Source organism: Triturus cristatus, chromosome 2_2 (assembly GCF_964204655.1).
Source record: "Triturus cristatus chromosome 2_2, aTriCri1.1, whole genome shotgun sequence".
NCBI classification, from domain to species: Eukaryota; Metazoa; Chordata; class Amphibia; order Caudata; family Salamandridae; genus Triturus; species Triturus cristatus.
In genome coordinates this window covers 30069941-30097853 of record NC_140582.1, presented here as the reverse complement: position 1 = coordinate 30097853, position 27913 = coordinate 30069941, and the positions used below count along the sequence as shown (strand labels likewise).

General features: G+C 48.0%; 1 protein-coding gene and 1 long non-coding RNA gene across 2 annotated transcripts in view; one reads left to right on the top strand and one right to left on the bottom strand.

Annotated features, from left to right (window-relative positions):
* CCNI (cyclin I) overlaps window positions 1–27913 on the bottom strand; it is a 359299-nt gene that overhangs the window by 249711 nt on the left and 81675 nt on the right. The window lies entirely within an intron of this gene.
* On the top strand, window positions 13424–14914 carry LOC146861788 (uncharacterized). Its single transcript, XR_014978050.1, has 2 exons — window positions 13424–14183; window positions 14295–14914. It is a non-coding gene; the product is annotated as an uncharacterized LOC146861788 (long non-coding RNA).

Genomic DNA, 27913 nt, shown 5'->3' with positions numbered 1-27913 from the left:
CTCTCGGACATGCGGAATAACAGAGCGTCAATCTTGCTGTCTATTTTTGACAAACTTTGCTGGATGGTGCGGAACGCACTCTTTACATCTATTTCTGATCCTGCTTCTGGATTGTCTGAGGCAGCGTCTTGTTCCGTGGGCGTGGGCTCCTTAGATCTGGGGGTCTTGCGCATTTCAAATTGAAGTTTAGGCTGCAGCTTGTCAGTCTTGCCCCTACTGCGCGAGTTTGGCTATGCCGAGAGGACCACAAAGAGTAGTGTAGGAATTCCAAGAAATGCAGGCAGGGGGCTCAACTTTACTGTGGACGAGGTCCAACGTCAAGTCTCTACAGCAGCCGCCGTGCCCCCACAGCGGGTTCTGCAAAGTTTACCACAGCTCTGTGCCTATTCTCAGCAAATGTATCCCAATTGGTGGCTTTCCCTTTACTACTGCGACCACCTCCAGCATAAGGTGACCACAACGTGTGCAAGCGTAGGTTCAGGCAACCTTTATTAATGGCCTTAGGCTCGCCTGCTTTGGCTACGGAGTATTGCCTGCAGGGCCTCAAAAGTGTACACAGACTGTCTCCAAAGTGGCAATGCTGGTCCAGTTGACTCTATTACGCACTTTACAAGGCCTCCTGTAAGTTCCCTTGGCCTCTATGCGAGATCCGCTACCGATCCCAGCTATGTGGGGGGTCCGCCTTATGGTGGAATCCAATGCTCACAGGTACACGAAGCCTCGCACCAGCAGCAAGTTCAGAGGGCCGTGCAGGCCGCCGGCCGCCCCAGAGGAAATATACTGCTTGGGCCCACCTCACCTCACTCCCGTTGGCAGTTTCAGCTGCAGTTTGCAACTCTTTCCCTAGGCCGCAGCCCACCATCAATTCAGCGCCGCAGGTGAACCCAAAGACTAAACACGTGTTGGCTGGTGTAAGAAGTGCTGACTGATTAAAGAAAAGACAGACATAGGGACAGCTGACGGATGAATTTTCTTTGGACTTAAGTCTGCATGTCCTCAGTGTTACCGTTTCATTGTTGCTTAAATTAGGGATGCTAGCTGACATCCCTTTTCTTTGAGCACTGCTTTGATCAGTTTTGTAAACTGAACTAAATAAGATACTGTGTTTTTTGTGCGCCCTACTTCCCTTATCCTCCAACATTTGCCTTATAGAATTCCATAAACATGGCGTGGAGACTTTAGCCACAGAGGCCAATGTCCCTCGAAGTTGGGGTGAAGTCCAGCCCGAAAACAGTTGCCACTGGTCTACCCGTCTCCGCTCACAGCAAAACTAGCAGTACCCTTTAACTACAGCTACTGTCTGTCTTGGGTGACCAAACTGCACTTCAAATTCTTCCCGGTCCATCAGACTCGAGTGCAACTTTTGTGTGTCAGGGTTCGGGCTCCTGTGCTGCGCTTCGACGATCAAGCAATTGTGGCTATCAACTTTGCCAAGGTGGCTGGAGCTGTAACAGAAGTCAGTCAAAATACTCTGAGTTCACATTTGTCTGGAGCTCAGGGACAACTTTTCCTCATGTAGGGCCCCACAGGCGCAGTCATCGCTTTGCTAGCCCAGGAGCAGCAGGTGCAGTCTGTCTTTGCCAGGTCCGGAGAACAGCTGAGCAGTCCTTCAGTCCTCTCTCCAGTGCAGACGTGATCTGAGGTCTGGGTGCCAGGGGTGCCACTTTTATTCACGAACAACTTGCCCTTGGGGAATGCGGTGACTAGTGGCCAATGGGCTCCCAGGTCCCCTCCAAATGATGACGACTTCCTGCAACGTGCGGCATCTAGCCATCCCATAGTGCAATATTCTGCCCATTCTCAAGATGGCAGAACCCTTATCGCGGATTGTGAAGCTTGGGAGCTCAACCTAGAAATGTGGCTACTACTCTGAGGGCTAGACGCCCGTGGGTAGAGCAGTTTGGCAACTGTTTTCACCTATCTGTCCCTGAGGGCACCTTGTCTACTGGAACAAAAAAAACAGTTCCTCTCCTGTGTGTCCACCATTTGCCCTTCAAAGGCAGCTTCCCCTTTGAAGCTTGCCTTTTGGGTTCACACCCGGTTTGGCTTCCTGCCAGGAACAGGTAACACCTCTTCCAACGTCAGGCCTCTATTGTGTCCTTTTCTGGGAGTCGTTCATACCTCTTCCAAGGAGGGTAGAAGGCTCACTCATGGGCAACACTGTAAATGGCCACTGTAAACGTGGGCAACAGTAACTGCTTTCTAAAGTTGCCTTATACTTAAAAATTATATTAAGTTCAAATTGGACATCAAATGAGTTTAATAGAACGATTATTTTGATACCTTGAAGAGCAAGTTACTTACCTTCGGTAACGATGTATCTGTAAGAAACATTAGTTAGTTAGATTCCTCACCTTAGAATATCCTCACGCGTCAGGCTGGATCCGGAAAGATTTTTCGTCAGCAATACCCCTTGCGCGTCGCTAGGCGTCGTCAGCGGCTCCGCATTCGGCGTCGTGCGTCGGAATGACGTCTGAGTACTTAGACGCCGCCCTCGCGCGCTGTCAGTTCTTGTACATAGCTTTCCGCGCCAGGAACGCAGAGCCATGCAAGAGACTGACACTGGTGCCAAAAAAGTCTAGGGCCCTGAAAAGGATAACCTTAACACTAGATGTCGGTTCGCAGAACGGGGAGGATGGGTGGGTCGGTGAGGAATCTAACTAACTAATGTTTCTTACAGATACATTGTTACCAAAGGTAAGTAACTTGTTCATCTGAAAGAAACAAGTTAGTTAGATTGCTCACCTTAGAGCAGATACCCCAGCAATACCAACCCCGGTGGTGGGTCTGCGAACCAAGATCACACCAGAAAGTCCAGGAGAACAGAACGGCCAAAGAAGCCGTCTCTCCGGACTTGGCTGTCCAGGCAATAATGCTTGGCAAACGTGTGCAGCGAGGCCCACGTTGCTGCCTGACAGATGTCCTGCAAGGGAACTCCCCGACCCAGGGCAGTCGTCACCGCCGTGGCCCGAGTGGAATGGGCCCTCAGCCCAACGGGAGGTTCCCTTTTACCTAAGGAGTAACAAGCTTTGATGCACAAAACGACCCACCAAGAGATAGTCCGCTTGTGCACCGCCCGTCCCTTCTTAGAGCCCACGTAGCCAACTAAGAGTTGGTCATCCACCCGGAACTGTTTTGTGCGGTCCAGATGGGAGAGCGCATGTTTTGGGTCCAGACTGTGGAGCCTCTCTTCCTCTTTCGAGGGATGCGGAGGCGGAAAGAAGGTGGGCAGCGTAACAGATTGCACGATGTGAAAGGCAGTCACAACCTTAGGAAGGAAGGGCGACTGCGGAGCACAACCTTGTCCGGATGGATAGAAAGGAAAGGAGGCTTAGAAGAGAGGGCCTGGAGCTAACTCGCCCTTCTAGCAGAGGTGATGGCTACCAGAAAAGCAGTCTTATGCGCCAACAGACGAAGAGGACAATTATGAAGTGGCTCAAAGGGAGCGCACATCAGATAGGTCAAGACAAGATTCAAATCCCACTGAGGCATTACGAAAGGGACAGGAGGAAACATGTGAGTAATGCCCTTAAGGAATCGAGAAACAGGGGATTTGAAAAGAGAAGGCTGATCAGGAAGCCGGAGGAAGGCAGAGATAACCTTTAAGAGTGCCCAGAGCAGAGCCCTGCTGGGCCAAAGAAAGAAGGAAAAGAAGAACCTCAGAAAGAGGGGCGGAAAGGGGATCCACAGCCTTTGCTGTGCACCATGCCACAAATTTATTCCACCTACAGGCATATACCGCTTTAGTGGAGGGACGCCTGGCTGCCAGAATCACATCGCAGACTTCAGGAGGCAAGTCAAATGGCATCAACTGTTGCCACTCAATCTCCACGCATGGAGGTGGAGACTGGACAGGTTTGGGTGGAGGACCGTCCCCTGCTGCTGCGACAGAAGGTCCTCCTGAAGAGGCAGTCGTATCAGGGGATCGATTGACAGACTGAGTAGCTCGGGATACCAGTACCTTCGTGCCCAATCCGGAGCCACCAAGATGACTTGGGCCCGGTCGCGCCTGATCTTCTTTAGCACTCCGGGCAGAAGTGGTATAGGCGGAAAGGCGTACAATAGACCGCAACTCCACTCACGACGAAAAGCGTCCCCGAGCGAGTGCCGCCTTGGAAACTCCAACGCGCAGAACTGCTGACATTGCGCGTTCTCTTCGGTGGCAAATAGATCTAACCAAGGCTCTCCCCACTGCCGAAAGAGGCCTTGCACCACGTCCGAGTTGAGACGCCATTCGTGATCCATCATGCACCGGCGGCTGAGTTCGTCTGCTCTGGCGTTCAGAGACCCTGACAGATGTTGAACCACCAGGGTGATGCCCTGATGTTCCAGCCATGTCCAGAGGCGTAGAGCCTCCTGACAAAGGGTCCACGACCCCACCCAGCCCTGTTTGTTGCAATACCACATGGCGGTGGTGTTGTCCGTGAACACCTGCACCACACTTCCCCGGACAACGGGAAGGAATGCCTTCAGTGCAAGTCGGATCGTTCTCAGCTCCAAGAGATTGATATGGAGCCGAGACTCCGCCGGAGACCAGAGTCCTCTGACCTCCACCTCCCCCATGTGGCCCCCCATCCCAGGAGTGACGCATCCGTCACCACTACGTGCTCTGGGTGGGGTAGGGAGAGGGATCTGCCGCTGACCCAATTGCGGTTCGTGAGCCACCACTGCAACTGTTTCGCAGTGCCCTCTGAGATCATAACATGGTCGGACAGGTTGCCCCGATGCTGGGCCCACTGAAACTTCAGGTCCCACTGCAGATCCCGCATTCGCCACCTGGCTTGATGCAGGATGCAGGAGGCCATCAAACCCAGAAGCCGCAACACCAACCTGACCGAAACCCGGGATAGAGGCTGAAAGATGGGAATCAGAGCCTGAATATCCCGGACCCGCTGGTCCGGAGGATAAGCCAGGAACTGCGCCGAGTCCAGAACCACCCCGATGAAAAGGAGCTTCTGGGAGGGACTCAGATGCGGCTTTGGCACGTTGATGGAGAACCCCAGCAAATGCAGGAGGTCGGCCGTAGTTTGGAGGTGGGAGACTGCTTGCTGGGGTGAGTCTGCCTTCAACAGCCAGTCGTTGAGATAGGGGAAGACTGGAACCCTTGATCTGCGCAGATGAGCTGCGACCACCGCCATCACTTTTGTGAACACCTGAGGGGCACTGGTGAGGCCGAAGGTGAGCACCGTGAACTGAAAATGCTCCTGACCCACCGTGAACCGCAGGTAACGCCGGTGGGCCGGCAGGACAGGAATGTGAAAATAAGCGTCCTGCAAGTCCAACGCTACCATCCAGTCTCCTGGATCCAGGGCAGCCAGAACCTGAGCTAGGGTAAGCATCTTGAACCTCTGCTTCCGGAGGAAGGCGTTGACGCTCCTGAGGTCCAAGATAGGGCGTAGGCCCCCTTTGTCCTTCTTGGGAACCAGAAAGTAGTGGGAATAGCAACCACGACCTACTTCTGGACCAGGAACGCGCTCGACGGCCCCCTTGGCCAAGAGGGCTACAACTTCCTCCCGTAGAAGATTCTCAAGTGATCTCCCGACATGCAGTGGCACTGCGGTGGCATGGCTGGAGGAGTCATCTCGAAGGGAAGGGAGTAGCCCCTTCGGACGATTTGCAGCACCCACCTGTCCGACATGATGGAACGCCAGTGGAGCAGGTGATGGCGAACTCTGCCTCCAACTGGCATGGAATGGGCCTGAAAGCACGGACTAGGAGGGCTTTGAGGCGGATGCTGCCGGGGTTGATGTGGACTGACTGGCACGTTGACCCCCGGTACCGCCTCGGCGGAATCCACGTCCGCGTGCATGTTGGATCTGCGGCCGGTGGCTAAGCAGACGTGAGGGGGCGCCCCTTCCTTGGCCACGAAAGGCAGAAGTTTGCGGTCGCGGCCCTGAGAGGCCCAATGACTTGGCCATAGCCCGGGAGTCCTTGAAGCGCACCAGCGCACTATCCGCCTTCTCGCCAAAAAGGCGAGTGCCATCAAAGGGCATATCCAGGAGGGTGCTCTGGACATCCCCTGAGAAAGATGTGGACCGCAGCCAGGCGTGGCGGCGGAGCGCCACCATGGTTGACATCGCCCTACCCAGCGACTCCGTAGTGTCTATTCCACATCGAATAGCATGTCTTGCCGCATCCCGCCCGTCGGCAAGAGCCTGGGAGAGCCGCGTCCGGGCCTCCTCCGGACACTGGGGCAGCACGTCCTCCACCGTATCCCACAGAGTGAGAATAACGATCCAAGAGGCAAGCGGTGTTCAAGGACCGCAGTCCCAAACTAAGGGAAGAGAACAGCTTCTTACCGAACTGCTGTAGCCTCTTGGATTACCGATCCGGGGGAGCGGACGGGAAGGAGGATTGGGAAGTAGAGGCCTGGATAACCAGGCTCTCGGGCGTGGGGTGCTGGGACAGAAAACTGGGGTCGCCCGGAGCAGGGCGGTGGCGCCGGGCCACGTTCCGATCCACAGGAGGTACCTGTGGAGGGCTTGGACCAGGTGCCCTTCAGATCGTCCACTAGTGCCTCATTGAACTGCAGCAGAGGCTCCGAGGAGCTTGCTGACGGTTGAAGCACTTCAGTGAGGAGGTTAGTCCTCACGGCCACAGCAGGCAGCTCCAGCCCAAGGGCTTCGGCCGCCTTGCGCAGCACCACTGAAGATGCAGCACCTTCCTCCGAAGCCACAGTCTGAGGAGAGATGAAACCAGTGTCCGGGGAGGTGTCCAGACCACTGGCATCCCCCAGCTCATCTGCCCAGTCCTGAGATAAGTTGGCCTGCATGGCCAGAGGGTCCTCAGACACCTCCCAGTCACCCACGTCATCCGATTCCTGATAAACAGGGGGAATAATCGGAGCCGGATGGTAGATGAAATTGTCATCCACCGGCGTTGGCTGTGGTGCCGGTTGGCACCGCACTGGCGCCGGGCCTGGACTGAACCGGGGATTTGGCGTCGTCCGGAGACGGCGCCGGGGGTGGAACCGGTGTCGGTGGAGGAGGCGTTGTGAGGTCGACCGGCACCGACTGAGAGCCAGGCCTGGAATCCCACGGGGACCTGCGGCATCGGGACCGAAGTCGATGACGGCACCAGGGCCGGAGCCGCCGGCTCGCTAGGTCGCCCCGTCGAGCCCGCGGGGCCCGAAGGCGCGCCGGGATGAGACGACGGCAGAGCCAGGCCCCTCATGGCCGAGAGGAAGGCACTGATCTCCGCCGGAGTCGCGTCAGTCCCAGGGACCGGTGGGTATGAGGACGGTTGGTACCACCAAGACCCTCGACCGAGTCGCGCGATCGGCGAGGGGAGTCCGATGAGCGGTGTCACCTCTTGGACTTCTTAGCATGCTTCGACTTGAAGACTTCGAGCCCGACGAGCGGTGGTGGTGGCTGCGGCTCCGGGACCGGTCCTTCGACCTCCTCCTGGACCGGGACCGTGAACAGCGAGGAGCAGAGTGTCGGAGCTCGAGAAGCTTACGGGACCGCTCCCGCCTAGCCTTCGAGGTCAAGGCCTGGCAGTCGATGCACGACTCCACATCGTGGTCGGCCCCCAGGCAGTAAAGGCACCGGCGGTGGTGATCCGTCAACGACATCAGTCGATGACGGGAGTCACAGGCTTTAAAACCAGGCATCCTACCGGCACCAGATGGAATCGAGTAGACAAAAGAGTCCAAAAAGTTTTAGTCAAAAAGTGACTAAAGGGGTAAGCTCTTCCCGGATCGGCGCTGTCTGGCACGGAAAAAAGAAGAACTGATGTCAGCGTGCGAGGACGGCATCTAAGTACTCAGACAGCGTTTTTCCGGCGCACGACGCAGACGATGGACGAGGAGTCGCAGGCGACGCCTAGCGAAGCGCAAGGGGTATTGCTGACGAAAAACCTTTCCGGATCCAGCCTGATGCCTGGGGATATTCTAAGGTGAGGAATCTAACTAACGTGTTTCTTTCAGATGTACAAACTTTAGTAGTACCATGCATTTGTTAGCATAGCTGAGTTGTCTGCATGTAACCCTGTACTTGCCAATGGGGCCACTAGCCTTTTTACAGTAAAAACAACGATTTGGGTTTTACTGTTAGGACATATAAAAATACATACTTTTTAATACACAGCACCATGCCTTAGGGTTAGATAGGCCTACCTCAGGGGTGACATATATTGAAAAGGAAGGGGGCCCATTACTCCACTCACCATTAAATAGATATTGGCTCCAGGGAACGGGGTTCCCGGGCCCTTTAAGAGGCTCGGGGAGTGGGAGCCACACCCCCTTCCCATAAACACAACTTCGTCCCCAGAGGAAAACATCCTCGGGCCTCCTAATAGCTCGTGGGGGGTCCACGCCCCCTCCTTAATAAATACATTCCGATCCCGGGGATGGGATCCAGAGGGCTTTTCAGAGGCTCTCCCTCTGGCCCCCCCTTCCCCACTAAGCCTAGAGGTGCAGGGTAATCCTACATTGCCCCCTCTATTTAAAAAAAATATACTTTTTACAGGACAGGGGACTGACTCCCCGAGTGCTAAAATGGCTGTCGCCACATCTTTGTTGTGGTGGCAGTCAACCAGATTTCTTTAGATTTGTTGGATCCGTAGACCCTTCACGGAGTGAGATATACATACATTTTGAAGCTTATGTTCTCAAAAACTACTGAGCAGATTAACACGAAATCACAAACAGCACACTTTCTGGACCAGGATCTAGCGCTCTTCCAAATTTGGTGTAATTCCATTATATGTAAAGTGCTTTGAACCAGCATATTCCTTACCTGTTAAAGAAACCTTTGCATTTTCTTTTAAATAGATCAGAAAACTAGAACACCTTCATCTGGATTTGTTTCTTGGCATACTTTGTTTTTCCTTTTGGCTAAGTATGGAGGCAAGGTTCCAACATATCCATGGCTGGTGGAGGGAGGTGAAAAGACATCTTACACCTATTTAATGATCCAACAGTTAATAAAAGGTATTACTTATTGCCCTTCAAATCAGAGTGAGCTGATGTCCTTTGTTTTCTTTTACTAATCACAGGTGTGTTTAGAGGGGAGAAACATGTCCCATATCCCCAGGGACAGGCAGAAAGCCAGAAAAGAGCTGTAAGAGATTCAGCATTATAAAGATGGTGACAGATCCAAATTTGGAGAGGTAGTTATCAGAGAAGGGGCATTTGTGACGCAAACAGCAGTTAATATAATCATAGCTATCCACACCACTAGAGAGCTATTTAGCATTAAGGAAGCTCCTCTTGGGCGTCGATGCCCAGGTTCAGGTTCCTGATTTCAGTCCGTCTTACTCAGACTAGAATGACTTTTGCTGCCATTTTGCCTCTCTCCAGTCTAGATCCTAACTTTAAGAGCCATTACTAGAACTGGGAACTTCTATATCCAGCAGTGATTGTGTCCAACTGCCTGCTCCGGACTCTATTTGCTGACGCAAGGCAGAGGGAGACCGCACTGGCACAGCCTCGACTGGTTGAGAGTGCACAGCCACTTTCTTTGCCATCAATGTCTGCTACTCCTTACTTTAGGCAGTAAATGCCTATACCTGGACCTGGGGCAGCCAACTGCCTGCTACAGTTTCTTCCAGCCCACACAGCAGTGCTTCCAAACAGCCTGTTGAGAGAGCCTGTAGAAACAAACAGTGCTGGAAAGAGGGTTTTTTTGGGGGGCGGGGGGGGGGAGGGAATGGGGGTGCACGCTGGATCCCTGTTCTGGCAGTACTTCTGGGCCAGATATCTGGGATCCGACCGACCTGGGATAATATGCTAAATTTGTAAAAAAAAAATCTTTATTTTGGTTTTTAATTTGCATATAACAAACAACAAAAAGGGTGCAAATACACACCCTACAACAAAGGAGGAGGCAGGTACACACAGGCAGCCCTCAACATAGGGCTGGCACATGGTCATAACAGTATGATTCAGCAGGATGACATCAGGACACAATTAAGCATCCCTTGCACGTTGTCTGTGCTCTGCATGGCCCAGCAACGTGCAGACGGGGACGGACACAAACAAAGGCCTGATTTAAAGGGCCATCAGCCCTTCTCCTGCTCAAGCATCATACTGGCTGACAGACACCTAGATCTTAGAAAAAATGGAAGGCAACAAAGCACACAGCTCATCATTTCTCAAGTACTTTAGAGAAACTATGACTTACTTAGAGGCAGGTTTTTGACTTTGTTCAACCCCGCTATGTAAGATGTGTTTGCAATGCTAGAAAGCAAGATTTATCTGTGCGTATGAGTAATTACAAAAATTATGATTTAAATGGCACCCACTCATTTATTTTTTAATTTGTTTTTTTTGCAGTGCTACTCATCCCAGTGTAGGGTGGAAGAGCGCTTTACATAACACGACACACAATAAATCATACAAATGTGTAAATCAATGTACATGAAATGTTTCTTATAACAATGAGGGTTATAAAGTGGAGGAATCAATCAATCAACTTTATTTCGGCTCAATGAGCCATAAAAGTGCACAGTGCAAAGCAAAATATATACTTAAAAACATTATAAATACAAATCTCAGCTCATGACAATACGTAAAACAGTCATACAACATCAGTTGTCAGAAAAGCTACCACGGTGCTCATACAAAAGCCAGAGGAACAAAAACCTTGAAAAAAGTCCTTAGGAGTGGACTCGTTCGGGGTCCGCTATGTCACCTGGGTTGTACGAGTTAAATAATGTATAGAAAACAATCTATACAGAGATAAAAAGCACAATCAATATACAAAAAAAACATTAAATATTCACCTAAAATTCATAAAACATCACATAAAAACAGTAGCCCTCTGCTTAATGGCGCGTTCAATATATATGGCAGCAGAAAAGCCGATCTTGATCGTGGGCAAGGTTAGCAGGTAGATGAAAGCAGCTCTGCAATAACGAATATTGGCCGCCCTGAAGATGGGCAGCAAGAATTTCCACAGCAACGAATAAAATTTACAGATCATAAAATGTAGGGTAGTTTGGGGTGATTGGTCGTCACAAGGAAAGTAAAAAAATAAAATAAAATACGGTTCATAGCCCAAGTCTAGACAATAAGAATTTATGATGCATATTTCCCACCCATACTAAGTATGGTGCAGGACTAACAATCGGACAAATCCCCATATAGGTCTGGACCGTTAGTTTATCTACAGTACTCCGCATGCTATCCTCCAAGCATCCCTCTAAAAACACATTCTTCAGAGTCCTAATAGAGCTGGCTAGTGCGTTGCTATGAGAGGTAAACAAGTCCTTCCGTCCCATACTACGACAAGTATTCTGAATATACTTCAGCCAGGGAATATTCAAACAGTGGTCGAGTTTTAAGCAGTCTGTAAGCACAGCCCTGTTAAAGGAAGACTGGCTTTTGGTCTAGATTCTGAGCCACAGAAGGAGGGGTTGAATTTTGACGAGATCGCTTATATAACCAATCCCGCCTCAGTGTGGCAGACGAAGGAGCTAGTGCTTTGGGGGACAGTTAGCAATCTCTTAATAAAGCCACTCAATTTTTTCAAGACCCCCCTGATCTTCGAAGTCCCACACCCCTGAGGCCATAGCATTTGGCTTTGTAGACCTTAGAGAGTTCCTTTATGGGCAAAATTGAGAATGGCCTCCATTGATTTGGAGAAGGCAACAGCTCTAATGGTCTTCAAGGGTCCCCATGAGAGACTTTTATCAAATGGAATGCCAAGATAGGAAAAAGTAGGAACACAGTCAACTTTCTTGCTGTTCAGTACAAAATAAACCTTATCCTTTTTCTTTCCCCCAAAATTCAATATGTGAGTCTAGTTTTGGTTTGCCATAAGATCTAGACTGGCCATATATTCACAGAAACAGTCCAGCAATTGTTGTAAGATATTTGCAGTCCTGGCAATTACAACAGTGTTGTCTGTGTAAATTAAAGTGGGAATACTACAGACACCTAAAAGAGGACAATCTGCCCTGAGGTTTACAAGTTTATCCTCCAAGCTGTTTATATAAATGGAAAAGGGAAAAGGAGACAAGATACAGCCCCGGCATCCAACTCTTGCCAGTCTGAAAGCTGGTGTAGTTTCCCCCCTGCGCTGTATTTTACATTGGCAGTAACATCATTGTGCAGATCTCTAAGGAAATTAACAATGTAAAGATCAACCCATTTAACAGTCATGATGCCCCACAATTTAGACCTATTGCCCAAGTCGAAGGCAGAACTCAAATCCATAAAAGCCAAATACAACTTTCCACACTTGGCCACAGTGTATTTGGCAATTAACAGATACAGATTTACAGACTACTGGAATGTGCCTAGACAAGAGCGGAAACCGAATTGGAGATCCGAGAGTATGTTACCCTCCTCGGCCCATAGCTGCGAACGGACCAACAGAATTTGTCCCATAATCATTGCAGTGGAATTAATCAGTGAGATGGGGGTGATGAGAGTGGGGGTCATTTTTTGAACCCTTTTTTAAAATAGGAACAATGGTCGCATGGAACCAGTTCTTGGGGGGGGGGGGGGGGGGCTGGGAGGGAGCAACTAAGGCAGCATTCAGGACATTTTCCAATAAAAGGGCCCACAGTGGGACGTTAGCTTTAAACATATCAGTGGGAAGCCCATCTGAACCAGCAGCACGCCCAACAATACAATATAAGATTTGTCCCAGTAGAAAGTTATTCAACATCAACACAACATAAAGAAATGAAGAACACAATACTAATCCACGTTATTTATTCGGAGGTCCAATGTTATTTAATCACACTGAACACTACCCGTATACATGATTATATCAAAACAATACCAGACATAAGTGCGCCAAGCAACGAAAAAAGGGGAGGGGGGGGTATGGTGATTTGAGTGAGGATAAGAGGGTATACAGAAAGGCTATTGTGCAAATCATAATTATTGACATGAAAAAGACACAGCGGCTCAACCTTGAGCCACATGAATCAAAGCAATATCCATAAAATGTGTAGCCATGCTTAGAGATACTATCACAGTGAAGGATCGCTGTTGATTAAGCAGGCGAACAGTGAAAGTGTTGACGTTTAAACCCCAAATGAAATGTAAGTTTCTTTATTCCTTACGGAGACTGATGTGAAAGGGAAGAGGGGACACCATAAGTCATCCCAGACCAGAGATTAGTCAAGAGATCGTTGGGCGCGCAGGCTCCAGAGAATAGAGAGCGGAAAAAACGGCACTTTGGCAGGGTGATTATCTCGCTTGTCCCTCCCAGACTAGTCTGTACAAAGCCACAGATTGGCTGGAACTTGAAATTACAGAAACACGTAGAGCATCTTAAAAGTTTATGGAATACACGGTCAGTCCGCTCTGTCCATATTCATTGTGTTAGCCGCCAGGTTTCCTGTACCCTGTTTCAGGATAGCAAAACTACCACTCCCATAAAGCAATAGAATGGGTGCTGGCTTGTGTGCTTTCCCATACTGCACTGGTGTAATGTCAAAAGTCAGCTGACTGTGATAGCTTATAAGCTGTCAGCGCCCGGTCAGAAGTGCTTGGCTTTCGTTCCTGTTAGGACCACACCCTTTCCTTGTTGGAATCCCTCCTCAGACTACCTCCACAGCGCTAGTCAGCGTTCTGACTTTTCCTGTGAAATTCAACTAAGAGAACTCTCCTTGGTATTCTGCATTCCTGCTCTTGAGCGCGAGGAAGCGCTGGTCTCCCTCCCCCTCTTTCCCACCTTGAAACGCGAGGACGCGCTGTAGCTGATTTTTCTCTTGCCGCCATTAGAGTTCAAGGACGTGCTGTTTTTATATTTTTCTTTCGCCGCCATCAGAGCGTGAGGACGCTCAGTGAATACACACCTTCACGGACAAGGAGGACACTTGAAGTCTACCACGAGCTTGCGCTGTTTCGGATTTGGTTTTTGGGCTCTGCTGCTGATGAGCCACGTGTGCAGCGGTTACATTGTTGCTGCTTGGATTCATCTCGCTCCTTCTGGGTTTGTCGAACGCTCTATGCTGCAATAGAGCGTGTGAATACTCTTGCCCTCTCTGGATGAACCGGCAAAGTTGTGTGAGTGTGTGGTTCAGAGGAGTCAGCTACGGGACCTTAGTGCCTCATATTGGAACTTTGCAAGTTGGCAGACGTATGTCTTTTGAACAGCCTGGTTGCAAGCCACTCACGCCCAGTCTAGAGTATTCACTACTTTTTAAAATGTTTTTATTATTTTTACCCATTTGCATTGATGAAGAGCTCTCTTATCTGAAGACTACCAGTAATTGCCATAGTGAGTATGTGAAGGTATACAACCCATGTCCATGATAGTATTGTTCTAACCTTTTGACTATACGCTGTGTTTTCTTGTAACAGGTCACTCTATTGTTGTCTATTGCTACAGGCTAACACTACCTACAGATTTGCCCCGCCTTCCCATTGGATTGGCCTGGATGTCCCTTGGTGGTCCTACCTCGTCTCTTCGCTCCCTGGGGGTACTACTCTATCCTTCGGTGTATCATATTTAGCAGGAGGTGACTGTATCTCAAGGGAGAGGAAAGACATACTCTTCACTCCTGTGGCTATTGGTTCTTCTGCTCAGAGACCTGACCCTCCGACACATTGCTCCGAAAGGGCGTCTCCATCCAAGCAAGGTAATCACCCTGCCGAAGTGCCGTTTTTTCCGCTCCCTATTCTCTGGAGCCAGCGATCTCTTGACTGTCTGGGATGATTTATGGTGCCCCTCTTCCCTTTCACATCAGTCCTGAGGACCCCCGGTAAGGAATTAAGAAACCTACATTTCATTTGGGGTCGAAACGTCAACACTTTCACTGTTCGCCAGCTTAATCAACAGCGATCCTTCACTGTGATAGTATCTCTAAGCATGGCTACGCATTTTATGGATATTGCTTTGATTCATGTGGCTCAAGGTTGAGCCGTTGTGTCTTTTTCATGTCAATAATTATATGATTTGCACAATAGCCTTTCTGTATACCTTCTTATCCTCACTCGAATCACCATACACCCCCCCCCCCACCCACCTTTTCATTGCTTGGAGCACTTATGTCTGGTATTGTTTTGATATACTCATGTATACGGGTAGTGTTCAGTGTGATTAAATATCATTGGATATCCAAATATATAGCGTGGTTTAGTATTATGTTCTTCATTTCTTTACGTCGTGTTGATGTTGAATAAATTTCTACTGGGACCAATCTTGTATTGTACAGTCTCATACCCAGGTCCCAGTGACACATTTTGGGTTTACCCCTTTTGGTAACTTAACCAGACAACTAGCCACAGCCGGCATAACTTCTCCCAATTCAATAGCTGGGCCCACAGAGAACTTAGTGGGATGCTGGAACACAGTTGGAATGCCGGCAGGCGGCTGGAGAGAAACTAAAGGGATATGATCGTGGATATCTGGGTTCCCTAAGCAAGGGTCAGCATAAAGCTTGGCAAAATGGGCAACCCAGATGTCACATGGAATAACAGTATCAATATCAGGATCTTTTTTTGGCCTCAAAGAAACTACGATTTACTGTCGCCCAAAAGGCCTTGCAGTCCCCAAGTTCACTTGCCTGAACCAGTGATGAAAAAGCAACCTCTCCGATAGTGTTCTTTCTGATTTTAAGGGCGTCTCGATGCAGAGTTCTTCATCTCTGCACCGCATCCTGTTTTCTAAGAGTTTCTCTCAGTGCAGCGAGTAACTGGTCATGTGCCTGTGTGCAATTAGCATCAAACCACTTTACAGGTGGCTCACGTTCCCTATTGAATGGAACCAAAAGGAGGTCAAATGCTGATCTGCAGATCTTGTCAAAGCTATTGAGGAGCGCAGGAACCCACCAAAGTGGGTAATCGTCTGATATATAGACCAAAGAAATCAGGGTATGTGGAAACCACTAATTGCGCTAAGAAAGAGGGTTAGTCGACTTGGGACCATACTTTTATTACCCCACGTTTCCTAGAGGATAGTAAGAGCAAAGGATAAACCACTACAGAGATTCTAGAGATCAGTGAGCTGTGTAGAGATAGAGAGAGAGAGAGAGAGAGAGAGAGACAAAAGCCTGTGGTCACTAAGGAGGGAATCAGCAATACTGTAATGCAAAACCCACTCTTAGTGATTTAGAAAAAAGAACAACATCAATATGGCTTGAAGTACATCACCCCACAAAAGTGGGTGCAGTATTTGGTGTCAAATTTAGAGCATTAAAGGAGAAATTGAGGTTGAATTTAACCAACAGCTTGAGTTCATCACCGAGAGGACAATGCAAAAAATGGGTAAAAGGAACCCCAGCCTCATCCTCTGGCCCACAAATGAACTACTGAGAGAACTGACAAACTTTAAGTTTAAATCCTCCAACAGTATCTGAACACAGCCACCGTGAATATTACTGGTGCATTTCTCAATGTCCTCGAGTAAAGAGCATGCTAGGTCAACCTTGGAATGGTTAAAAACATTATTATTTAGAATGATCAGTAGCAGTCTTGTTGCAGAACACTGGAACAAGATCATCTGGTAATATACTGAATCACACTTTGTCCATTACACCTTCAAGGGGAAGGAAAGAAACAAATGTGGTCAAACCACCCTTGGCCATGCCAATATTGCTAGCAACTGCTGGTGTGTGGTAGGTAGCATACCCATCCACATAAATAGAGTCAATAAGCCATGTCTCTTGTAAGCATATAACAGCATGGCATTCAATGAACTTAAGCCGATCCAACCTATCCCATTTGATGGCTATACCAGTAATATTTCAAGAGGCTATTGATAATGGTTGCATGCTATGGCTTTCAGTAGCCCTAGAGTGAGTAGGACATCACCTAGCAGGCACATATGGCCTAGATTCAATATCAATCCCAGGTTGCACATGCTCAGCTAATAGATCACTTGAACCAGAGGGAGTAGCTGCTTCAGGAAGTCAGTCTTGTAGGTCCAGTTGTGTAAGCGGAGTAAATCTATTAAAGGCTGGCAGAGTAGACCCATGCGGTAAGAGAGTGGTAAAACGCCCCTGGGTTCTATAGAAAAAGCCCAGTGGGAGAGCCTCAATAGCAGTTGACGCAAGGCAAATAAAACTTAACTTAGACAGGACGTCATTTGTCACTATCTTTAAAATTAATAACAATAGTGTCATTACCATCTGAATTTGAAGTATTGCCCACCGATGGAACTCTGCTCACAAGATTTATCGGTTTGTGACCTAGCCAACCCCACGCCAGGCACGGCCTTCAGCCTTGCACAGTGTGGCGGGGGGGGGTGGGGGGGGGGATGGAAGTTCCGTGAGGGATTGGACGCAGGGCCTGGCCAGAGACCAACTGCCAAAGGCTGTATGCCATCAGGGCTTATGTATGGGAACAAAATATAATTAAAATAATCTTTAAAAATTCCCTGTAAAAACAAAGGTTAAATAAAAAGTGACGATAAAGTTAAGTGAAAATTTCAGTGGCAACGTTGTGTTTTAGACAACAAAAACACTGAAATTCACCAGGTATAGTTATCTCTAGTAACTGTAAGTCATGTCCCAAGATAACTATAACCCGCACCAGGATAATTAATGGTGGAGCCGTCTAAACAGTGCCTGGCAGTCCTTGGTCATCTCCCTGTTGCAAACACGAACAGGCCTGGCTGCCCTCTCACATGTGGGGCAGCGTCTGGTGAAGTGGTCACTACAAGAAGATGCTTGGGAAAAGGTAAAGGGCAAGCTCCTCCCCGTGAAACCATAATCAACCAACAGTAAATCCAAGGGCTAGGCCACACTGCTTGGCGCTCTTCACCTGGTGGGAGAGAAAAGCTTGACAAAAAGGTCTGCCTGCAGAGGTACTTACGGGGGACCCTGGTTGTGGAGTCCAGCATGGACACAGAACAGGATAGTCCACAGCGAGAGAAAAACAACCTTGGAGAACTGCAGTGCATTCATGAGCACAGCCAGTGAGGCCTGCCACTCTGGTCATCTATGCCTGATACTGGCTCTCCTCCAAGCAGTGCTCTAGTACTTAGGAGCAACCAACAGTAGCAGGACATCAGAGATGGAAAGCTTCTAGGGCAAAAAGGGAAGGCAGACACTGTGCTGCTCTAAGCCTCAAGCCTAGAAAGCCAGCAGCTTTGAAAGGTGCCCCTACTGCTTGGGTTTGCATAAACAAATCATGGCAATTATCTCATGAACTAATTCAATGGTTGGGCACCTGGTACTTCTCGACTGGCACCTTTTCAGGGCTGAAGGCAGGTCAGACATATTTTTAAAAAAAATGTTATATCTTTTTTATTGGCATTTGTAAAATATAGCATTAGCATGTGCAATACAGTTCCATATCCATAGCAAGATCATCATCTTTAAATCATATCCTAACAATTCTCTCATCGATACATTATTTACATATCGCTGCATCAACATATGGTTCCTCTATGTCATTGAGACTACAATTATTTCCCCAATATGTTCATTGTCTCTATGCTAGGTTCAGGAGAGATTACATTATCGCCATGGTAAAGTGCGTGGGAGGGAGTGGCTGGATCTGTTAGCAACACTAGCTTTCCCTGAGCTACATGTATTTTGAATGCATACATGAGTGCCATACACCAATTCCGGAACAAACAAAAAAAAAAAAAAGGAATAGGGATAAGGGAACACAAGGGAAAAAGGAAAACAACTAACTCAGTGCATCTTTAAACTTATTGCACAGTTAACAACTGTAAAACTACCAGGGGTTCACAGTCAATACCATTATCCAAGACAATATGATTGGCGCTATTATGTGATTAGGGGGCACCAAAGGGAGGGGGGAAGAAGCAGGGAGCACCCAGAGAGCCCGGAACAAACAAGGGCAGTGACCAGCAACGAACACTTCCAGGGAGACATCTCAATGTTGGCCTAAGATAGGGGGGTTAATCCACCACTATCCCAGTGCTCCGGATCGCACATCAAAACTACAATAATCATCTTTCGATCAGGGGTTGGGTACCCCCCCCGGAGCATCAAAATGTCAGACGTGCTCCTACGTGATTCTGGATCAGGAGTATTACGTGTGTCCCATGCTCTCAATATGTCCGCCCACGGCTCTGCCAAAGGTTTGCGCCTCTTTGTAATCTTGTCCTCCCTGAGCAAGGCTCTCTTCTGCTCTGGCCCAACACGAAACATCGTTTTCCCAATCTACTACCGAAGGTCTCGGTTTTGTCTTCCACTTAAGTGCTATTCGTCTCTTAGCCAAGAGGAAAGCCAGATCTATAAACCTATGCCCCATTTTCCAGGGTTTGGGTCTCGGGAATAAGCCCAGAAGGCATACCTCCTGGGAGCGCACCAAGTTCCGCCCCAAAACCCTGTTGACTGTATCTACTATCCTGGTTTAGTAATCCTGAAGCCCAGGACATGACCATACCATGTGATCAAAGTTGGCTTCGAGCAATGAGCATCTAGCACAAGCCTGGTCATCTCTATTATACACTACATTCAGCCTGTGCGGGGTAAGGTATGTTCTATGAAGAACATTAAATTGCAAGAGCTTAAATGCTGCATTTCCAGACCCCTTATTTGGGCTTCCCAGGACCTTCTTCCACTCCTTCTCGGTCAGTTGCCTAGTCTGGGTACCCGCCCATCTCTCCTGCACTCGAGGTAGAGGCAGGGGTCATCTCCATTATTGTCAAGTAAAGCCATTTTACTAGGTGTCCCGTCGTTCCCAACGTTACCATGGCCTGTAAGACCGCATGAGTGACAGGTTCCGTCACGTCTTCTCCCCACAGCTCAGCCAGCACCCCCGTATCTTATGGTAATTCAAGAACTGGCCCTGTGGCAAGTCATGATACTCCAAGAAGTCTTCTAATGGGAGCAGCACCCTATTCCTATGGCAATCCCCAACCATAAACACTCCCGCCTTCTCCCAGCCCGCCAGCTGCCGTTGTATCAGAGGGGGCTCCATCCCTACCTGGGGGAGTCCCGCACGGGAATACTCGATGCATAAAGCGGTCTATCTTTGGATCTCGCTGTAAATCTATCCCAGCACGCTACCGCCACTGTTAGCAGTGTCTCCATATGCTTAATCTTCTGACGACGGTTAAGAAATCTAGGGAGCAAGGCCTTATGTACGTTACTAGCCTACAGCGATAATATGTCAAGCCCTCTCCCAGCAAGCCACCTGGCCAGCCACTGGAGCTGTGCTGCCAAATATTAAGCTTCAAAATCCGGGGCACCCAAACCTCCCCCCATAAGCGGCAGCTGCAGTGTCTGCAGGGATACTCTGTTACGTCCACCATCCCACACCAAGTCCCTCAATAACATGTCCAGGGTTTTAAACCAACTCTTTGGGATCACTACCGGCAAATTGGCGAAGAAGTATAGCAGTCGTGGGAGCACCACCATTTTAGATAGCGCCACCCTAGCCATTACTGGCAATCTGAGAAATCTCCAGAATGTCATATTTGCCCGCAAGGCTCGCGGGGCACTCCTACGGCTCCCCTCAAGGAGGTACCCCTGACAATGGTAAATCTGTATTCCAAGTACCGGGAGGAGGTCGAAGCCCATTCCAGGTCTAATGGAAAGTCGCGCGGTCTGGTGAAGTCCGGATTCAATGGGAACACGTAGGATTTTATTATTTTTATTTAGTCGTAGCCCTGTGAGCTCAGCAAATTGCTACAAAATCCGTAACACTATCAGGATTCTGTGAGCCCCATTCCGCAAATAAATCAATACGTCGTCTGCGTATAAGGATATTATATGATGAGTCCCATCCAGGACCACCCCCAGCCCCTCACTCTCCTGCCTAAATCGTTCTGCTAACGGCTCCATAGCGAGAGCGAAAAGCAATGGTGACAGAGGACACCCCTGGCGGGTTCCTCTATATATAGAATATGGGGTAGAAACCACATTACCCGTGCGTACATGTGCTCCAGGATCTGCATACAAAAGGCGGACCCATTGTGCCAAACCATCCCCCATTTGCATTTTCCCCATGACTGCCAATAATAAGTCCCTTCTCAGTGAATCAAAGGCCTTTTCCAGGTCTACCGCTATTATCCCGTGTCAGGATAGTCACTCGGGTCCTTATGAAACAGAACATGATACAACCGCCTCAAGTTATTGGATGTAGAGCGGGAGGGGATAAACCTGTTCTGGTCCGTGTGGACCAGCCGTTGCATCTGCGGCAGAAGTCTAGTGGCTAAGGCTTTACTCTAAATTTTAAAATCAATATTTAGCATAGGCAGGGGCCGAAATTCCATTACCTCTGCTATATCTTTTTTTAGTCTTCGGCACAGGAATCACCAAAGCTTCCCTAATCGGTGGTGGTAGTCGCTTCTCCTGCAACGCAGCCGCATACACCTGTTCTAACCTCGGGCCAATATGCTCTTAAAAGAAGAGTAAAATTCAGTCAGGAGGCCCTCAGGCCCAAGCATTTTCCCCGCGCCATCTCCATGATGGCTGCTCCAATTTCCTCAGTCTTGACTGGCAGTGCCAGCGACTCTCAAGTGTCACTGTCCAAGCTCTGCAATCCCAAATCTACTAAATAGTCCCATATGTCCGCACCCAGCAACTCTCCCGGTTTCCCATAGAGGGTCTCGTAATACACCCAGAACGAGTGGTTTATGTCCCGCGGTGAGCATAGTACCCCTCCATCTACAGCACGAATCCTGGGGATGGGGGCCACCCTACTTTCCGGTCTGATCAACCAAGCCAGGATCTCCCTGCTCATCCCCCTTCTATATGTTGCCGTTCTTGGTAAGTTCGGTAATCCAGTGTCCGCAGCCTGTCCCATGTGGAGTTAGAGGCTCTTCACCTCCGCCAGTCGACCCTGCACGTCAGCCCCTCCAGCAATCTCTCTATCTAACGCCATGATGTGAGCTTCCTGGGATTCAAGTTACCGAACAATCTCCTGTCTGGCCCCTACTAGTTGCCCCAAACATTGCCCTTGGATTACCACTTTAAAGGCATCCCATTCTATCAAGCGGCAGCTGGCAGTCCCTTGATTTTCAGCAAAATAGCTAGAGAGGCATTGTGTAAAGCCCTCATCTTCCAGCAGGGTGGGATGGGATCTAGGCGCCACAGTGGGATTGGGGCCCTCTCCGAGGTAGAGGCAAATCGTATTAACAAGGGACTGATCGGAAAGGTATCTACCCAGGTATTCAGCCCCAGAGAACTGCGGTGCCAGTCTGTCGGAGCAGAAGAACATATCCAACCTCGTATGTAGATCATAAAGGAAGAGTAATAAGAGTATTCTCTTTTTTGCGTGTTGTGCAACCTCCACACATTATCAATTCCCACCCCCTCAACCAGTTCTTGAGTCCCGTTGCTGTAGTGGCTACTACTGTACCTCTTAATGGGGGGAGTAGATCTGTCCAAGTCTAAATCACACACACAGTTAAAATCGCCCCCTAGAATCAAATCCTCCTGTGCCGCTCCTGCCAATGCTCCAGAGAGCTGCTCCAAAAAGGAATTCTAATCGCGATTCGGTACGTATACACTTCTCAATGTTATGTCCCTGCCCTTCATCGTACGCCAGGCAGGTCAGTCTTGATGCACATGGGTCAAATCCTAGATCGTGACAGCCAATAACAGGTGAAGGACATTTACCGAAGAACGCTTGGAAAGCTACATCAGGCGGAGGTTTCCAGGCGTAGTAGTGGAAATGTCATATGACATTTCCCAAAGGCTCTTATCCACCTGTTCAGAGTTCTTCAAAAGCCAAATGGGAGCTTTCTGTGCAAATGCATTTTTTCTCCATGGGTAAAATCTCTTACCCCTTGTAGAAAATCCTTCCCCTACTCGGCCAGCAAGCCTGGGAGTGATTTGTTCCCCTTACCATCCTGGAAGCGGATTTACTGCAGACTTTGGCAGGAGTGAAACTTCTCCAATTTCCAGGGTGGAGAGGGGTTGTATCGGAGGATGGGGATGCAGACAAACATGAATATTCAAGGAGGAGTCCTACAGATAGAAATTGCTTATGTAGCACCTATTTTCTATGAACATTCAGGAAAACAGTCCTTTTATTTTTTTTTAAGGACTCTCACCCACACAGATGTGTGGCATGCTTCAACATGGAGTCCTACATCAAGCACAGCTATTATTGCTGGACAGGCACAACCCCACTGTTATAAATGGGATTTCTGGCTAGCTGAGACTTGCGCCAAAGCGAGGCAGAGACCACCACTATAGTCAGGATAAGGGAGTTACAAGTCTAAAAAAAACCTGCTCACCCCCTTGGTAGCTTGGCACGAGCAGCCAGGCTTATCTTAGAGGCAGTGTGTAAAGCATTTGCACATAACCAACAGTAATACAGCGTACGCACTACAAAAGGACACCACACCAGTTTAAACAAATATCCAATATTTTTATATAATTAAAATAAGACCAAAAACGATAAAAACTCCACAATACTATACTTAAAAGTTCACAGTTCAAAAACTATGTTGATTAAAAAGAGTTCCTTGGGTGGATAGCTCTGTCCGGGCCTCCACGGCGCCGCGAGCACACAAATACGAAAACTGTTCTGGCTGACCGCGGGGTCGCGGCCGACTACGGTGTCGGGAAGACCCGCAAACAGTACCTTTCAGAAATGCAGGGCGTTGGGGCCCTTGAAGTCACTCGCGTTGCAGGTCCAGCTCCTCTCTGATGGGATCAGGAGCGCTGGTGCCAGCAGGCGTCGGGTGCTGCGGTGCAAAGAGCAGCGGTGCGGCGTGCGGTGCCCCCAGGTCGCGGTGTGAGCAGCGGCTCGGTGGCGGCGTCAGATGGCGTCGTCGGTGAGACCAGGGTCGCGGTGCGAGATGGAGGCGGTGCCCGTCACGGTGCTAGCAGGTCACGGTGCAAGCAGGAGCATTCTCGTTGCTGGAGCGCGGTCGTCTGCTGACTAACTGGAGTCGATGACACCGGCATCGGTGGGCCAAGGCTGCAGTCGTTTAACTTATGAGCGGTGCCCCGGAACTACGGTGCAAGCAGCGGCGCCGATTTTGGCAGGAGGTGGCGACGTCAGGAAGGCCAAAAGATGCCAAGTCTAACACCCACTTCTGAAGGGAGCACTTTGATGGTGGTTCTACAGAAGTAGGGATTTTGTGTTTGAAGATAAAAATAGCCTTCCGGTGGACCCAAAATGCTTTTACTCGTAGCTCACCAGTGGCTGTTTAAAAACAGGATGAGCTGTGTGAGGAGAAGCTACTGGTTCCATGCTTTTATGAGTTTTTTATCTCGAATAAAGCTATAAATTGAATTGGTTCCGAACATCCATAGGATGCTGGCACTCGCACACATTTGTGGATATTTCAAAACTTTCAAGGCAAACCACAACTTGGAGTGGAGAAATCTGCAGGCGATCTGTGTCTGCAGGAATCCATTTGTGTATTCCTGGCAAGTGTAAAACCAAAGTAAATTTTGCCATAATCTTTCCTGTAAGACCAAATTTACTGTTGGGAATAAAGCCCTTGATGTTTAGCGCTCAGAGTACAAAGGATATACAGATTCTTATTTAGCTAGATCAGGCTTCTCCAACTAATAGCTTGTGAGCTACTGGTAGCTCTCCAGCTCCCAGTAAGTAGCTCACCTGTGTCCAGTCTAGCATACTAAATTAGAAGCTTTTGATTGACTGAATATATGTATATCAAACTTGAAAAACGTGTATTAGGACAAAAATGTGTAGTTTTTTTCAGAACCAAAAAGATGTTTGAATTTTTCAAATATATATAAAGCCAATATTTGAGTGATAAATCATGTGATGTTGGGGAGGATTATTACGGATATTACCTTGATGCCAGGGACATTTCAGCTATGGATGTTATGTATTAGCCGCATAAAAGGCATTCCAGACTGACAAAACCTTTTTTGTTTTACATTACCAATGGCAATCCAGTCTGATGCACCAAGTTGATCACTGCATACAATTTTACATAGAGTAGTCACTAACCTTATACTGTCTGATTTAGACACTAATGATATTAGTAGCTCGGATGAATTTTATTGAACATAAGTAGTTCTTATTACAAAAACGGATGGGGACACCTAGGCTAGAGGCTTAGAGTGACATTCAACATAGTACTAATCTAATCAATGATCTCGTTATTTGTTATGCTCCCATTAATACATTTGACTAATTCTGAGTCTTGGTTTTCAGGTCTTAATATACAGGCCTTAGAGCAAGTGGCATGTCAAACTGGTGCTTCTCCTTCCCAGTCAAGCCTGTGGTTCCGCTGCTCTATTATAGTCAGAAAAATAGCTAGGGTATCGTTGATGGAACCTCTGCTGGGTCTACCAGCAGTAACCCCTTACCTATCAGCCCATCAGCCACAGAATCGCTTGGTCACAGTGATAACTGTCCTGCCATATTAAGGGCAGGGCGACTGTGGCATGGCAAGGTGCAGCAGTAATGGGCAGGGCAATATTAAAAGCCCCCCCCCCCATATGTAGGGGAAAGAGTTATGTGGAATGGAGTCTTAAGTTTTGTTCAGAAAAAACAAACTCACTTTAGGTGTTTTGCTTTCTCTGAACAAACAAAAATCAGACAATCTTGGGAGCAATTACGCTGTAAGTGTGTTGATTGGCTCTCTAAACATAAGAGATTTAGGCCATCCTTAATTAAGAATATCATTATGGTACGCCGAGTGGGTTGGTTGGGTATATCCCCCAAATCCATTAAGGGGGACTGTATAGTTATCAACTTCTGTAGGCAATCAGTGGCAAAAACCATACTATCACCACAGATGGAGCAGACAGACTTTAGCACTAGTATATGGGCGCTACCTTTAGGCTACTTCTATAAACCCACATTTGAGGCATCTTGCTCTATTCTTCCTAAATCCATTCCAACACTCAGAGTCACACCATTATCTGGTTTGGACGGTCAAGATTGACTGTCCTTCCCACTAATGAGTGAGGTATTAACTGAGGTACCAGAACTAGTATTGATTCAAACACGCCCCCAGTCTAGTAAATCTGACATAACGATTATAAGTAATGTAGATTCGACACTTAAAATACTGAGCTGGAATGCTGCCGGTCTGGCATCTAAATTAAACCAACCAGACTGAAAGGAGTTAATAAGTAGCCAAGATATTGTAATGTTTCAAGAAACTTGGGCGACCCAAGAGTTGTTTATGGAGGGTTTTGAATGTTTTAATATTTTATCCCCCATTCCTAAATTAGGCAGGCCTGCTAGCGGCCTCTCTACCTGGATAAATATTAAGGCAGGTGGTCGTGCTAGGAGGGGAGAGGGGGGGGGGGGGGGGGGGGTCACTTTATTTTATTAATTTCTATAATGATGATTTTAAAACTGTTCCCAATATGAACTTTTGAGTTGTTTAATTTTATCTTAAAGTTACAAATTGATAATAGTGGTGCCCCAGTCAAGGGCATATGTCTAGGGGGAGATTTGAATGTTAAAATTCCAAGGGATATTTACACTGCTGTCCAACCTACCATTAGGGGCTCGCTGAGTAAAAGCGGCGACCAGTTAGTGAACCTCCTAAGCTCGAATAATTTTCTTAATGTTATGGAGATTGCAGCTGTGCCTTCTAGTGATGGATGTATAGTAACGACCTACAGAAGCGGAGGTTCAGTATCGACCATCGATTATATTTTTATAACTGCTTCCTTAGAAGGTTACGTGCTAAGGGCTGAAGTAATCCCAACATTACAAGGAGACCATAATCCTATTAATACTATTCTAAGTTTCACACATCGCCCAACGTATGATCATACGCAGGGGGCGCGTGACTTAACAACGACAACTGATAATCTTAGACTTGTGTGGCGTGGTATTGACAACAACGTAAAGGATGATAAAACTTTACCCTGATTTGATTAACATCTGTCTGACATTTAGAGAACGTAACGCAGAGATAGTTGGTGCCTTTTCAGAGCTTTGTACTGGCATTAAAAAATTAATGTCTAAGCCAAATAAGAGCAATAATTCTGACCCAGGTTGGTTCAATGCAGATTTCTCTGCAGCTAACAGAGCATTAAGGAAGGCACTCGTAAGCAAACCTAGAGTTAGCTCTCTTGTGTCGTCACTTAGGAGGTGCTATAAAAGAGCTAACATATGCAGGAAGGAGGAGCTTATTAATGATCACTGGGCTAACCTTGTTCGGGCAAATGTGTTAAAAAATGGAAAGGATTTTGGAAAGCTGTTAAAGGTATGAAATCTGTGGGAAATACAGGCTCACCAATTAGCTGTAATATTTCTAGCGAGTCCTGGGAGGCACACTTTAGCAAGATTTATGCTGCCCCGGACCATTGTGAATCTAATAAGGAGTATATATATATACACCACCAAGATTCAGATTTAATTATTTGAAGTTGAGGAGGCCATTGCTCAGAGCCTGGGGGGCAAAGCTCCCGGGCCGGATGGTCTTCATATCGACCTTATTAAAAGTTATCCCGATTTCTGGGCACCACTACTTGTAAATGTTTTTAATAATTTGACAAATTCATCTATTCCTGAAACCTGGTCTTATAGTACCATAGTTCCAATTTTTAAGAAGGGGGACCGGTCAAATCCGAGCTGTTATAGGCCGATCTCACTAAACGATAATACTCTGAAAATTTTGGGGAGGGTATTATTTAATAGGATTAAGTCATGGGCTGAGGATTGTCAGGTTTTACATCCATGTCAGTTGGGGTTTAGGAGAAAGGTCGGCACCGTGGAACAATGCCTTAACCTGATTATCAGTAAATACACTATAGTTAAGAAAACACCTGTGCATCTGGCATTTATGGAGCTCACGTCGGCCTTCGACTTTGTAAATAGATCTCGGCTGTGGACAACTATTAAATTTTGGGTTAGATGACTCATTAGTTTCCTTTTTGGCATATTTGCACAGAGACCTTAAAGCCAGGGTGCGGATTAGTAGGGACGGTGAGCTCTCGAAAGCTATCGAAGTTGGTAGGGGGGTCAGGCAGGGTTGCGTCCTGACCCCCCTCCTATTCATCCTGTACATCAATGACCTAACCAAGTCCTTAGTGACTTTAACTCAAGATGTCCTGATTATCAATGGAAAAAAAATCCCTGCATTGTTATACGCTGACGATGCAGTGCTAATGGGGCGTACTCCTA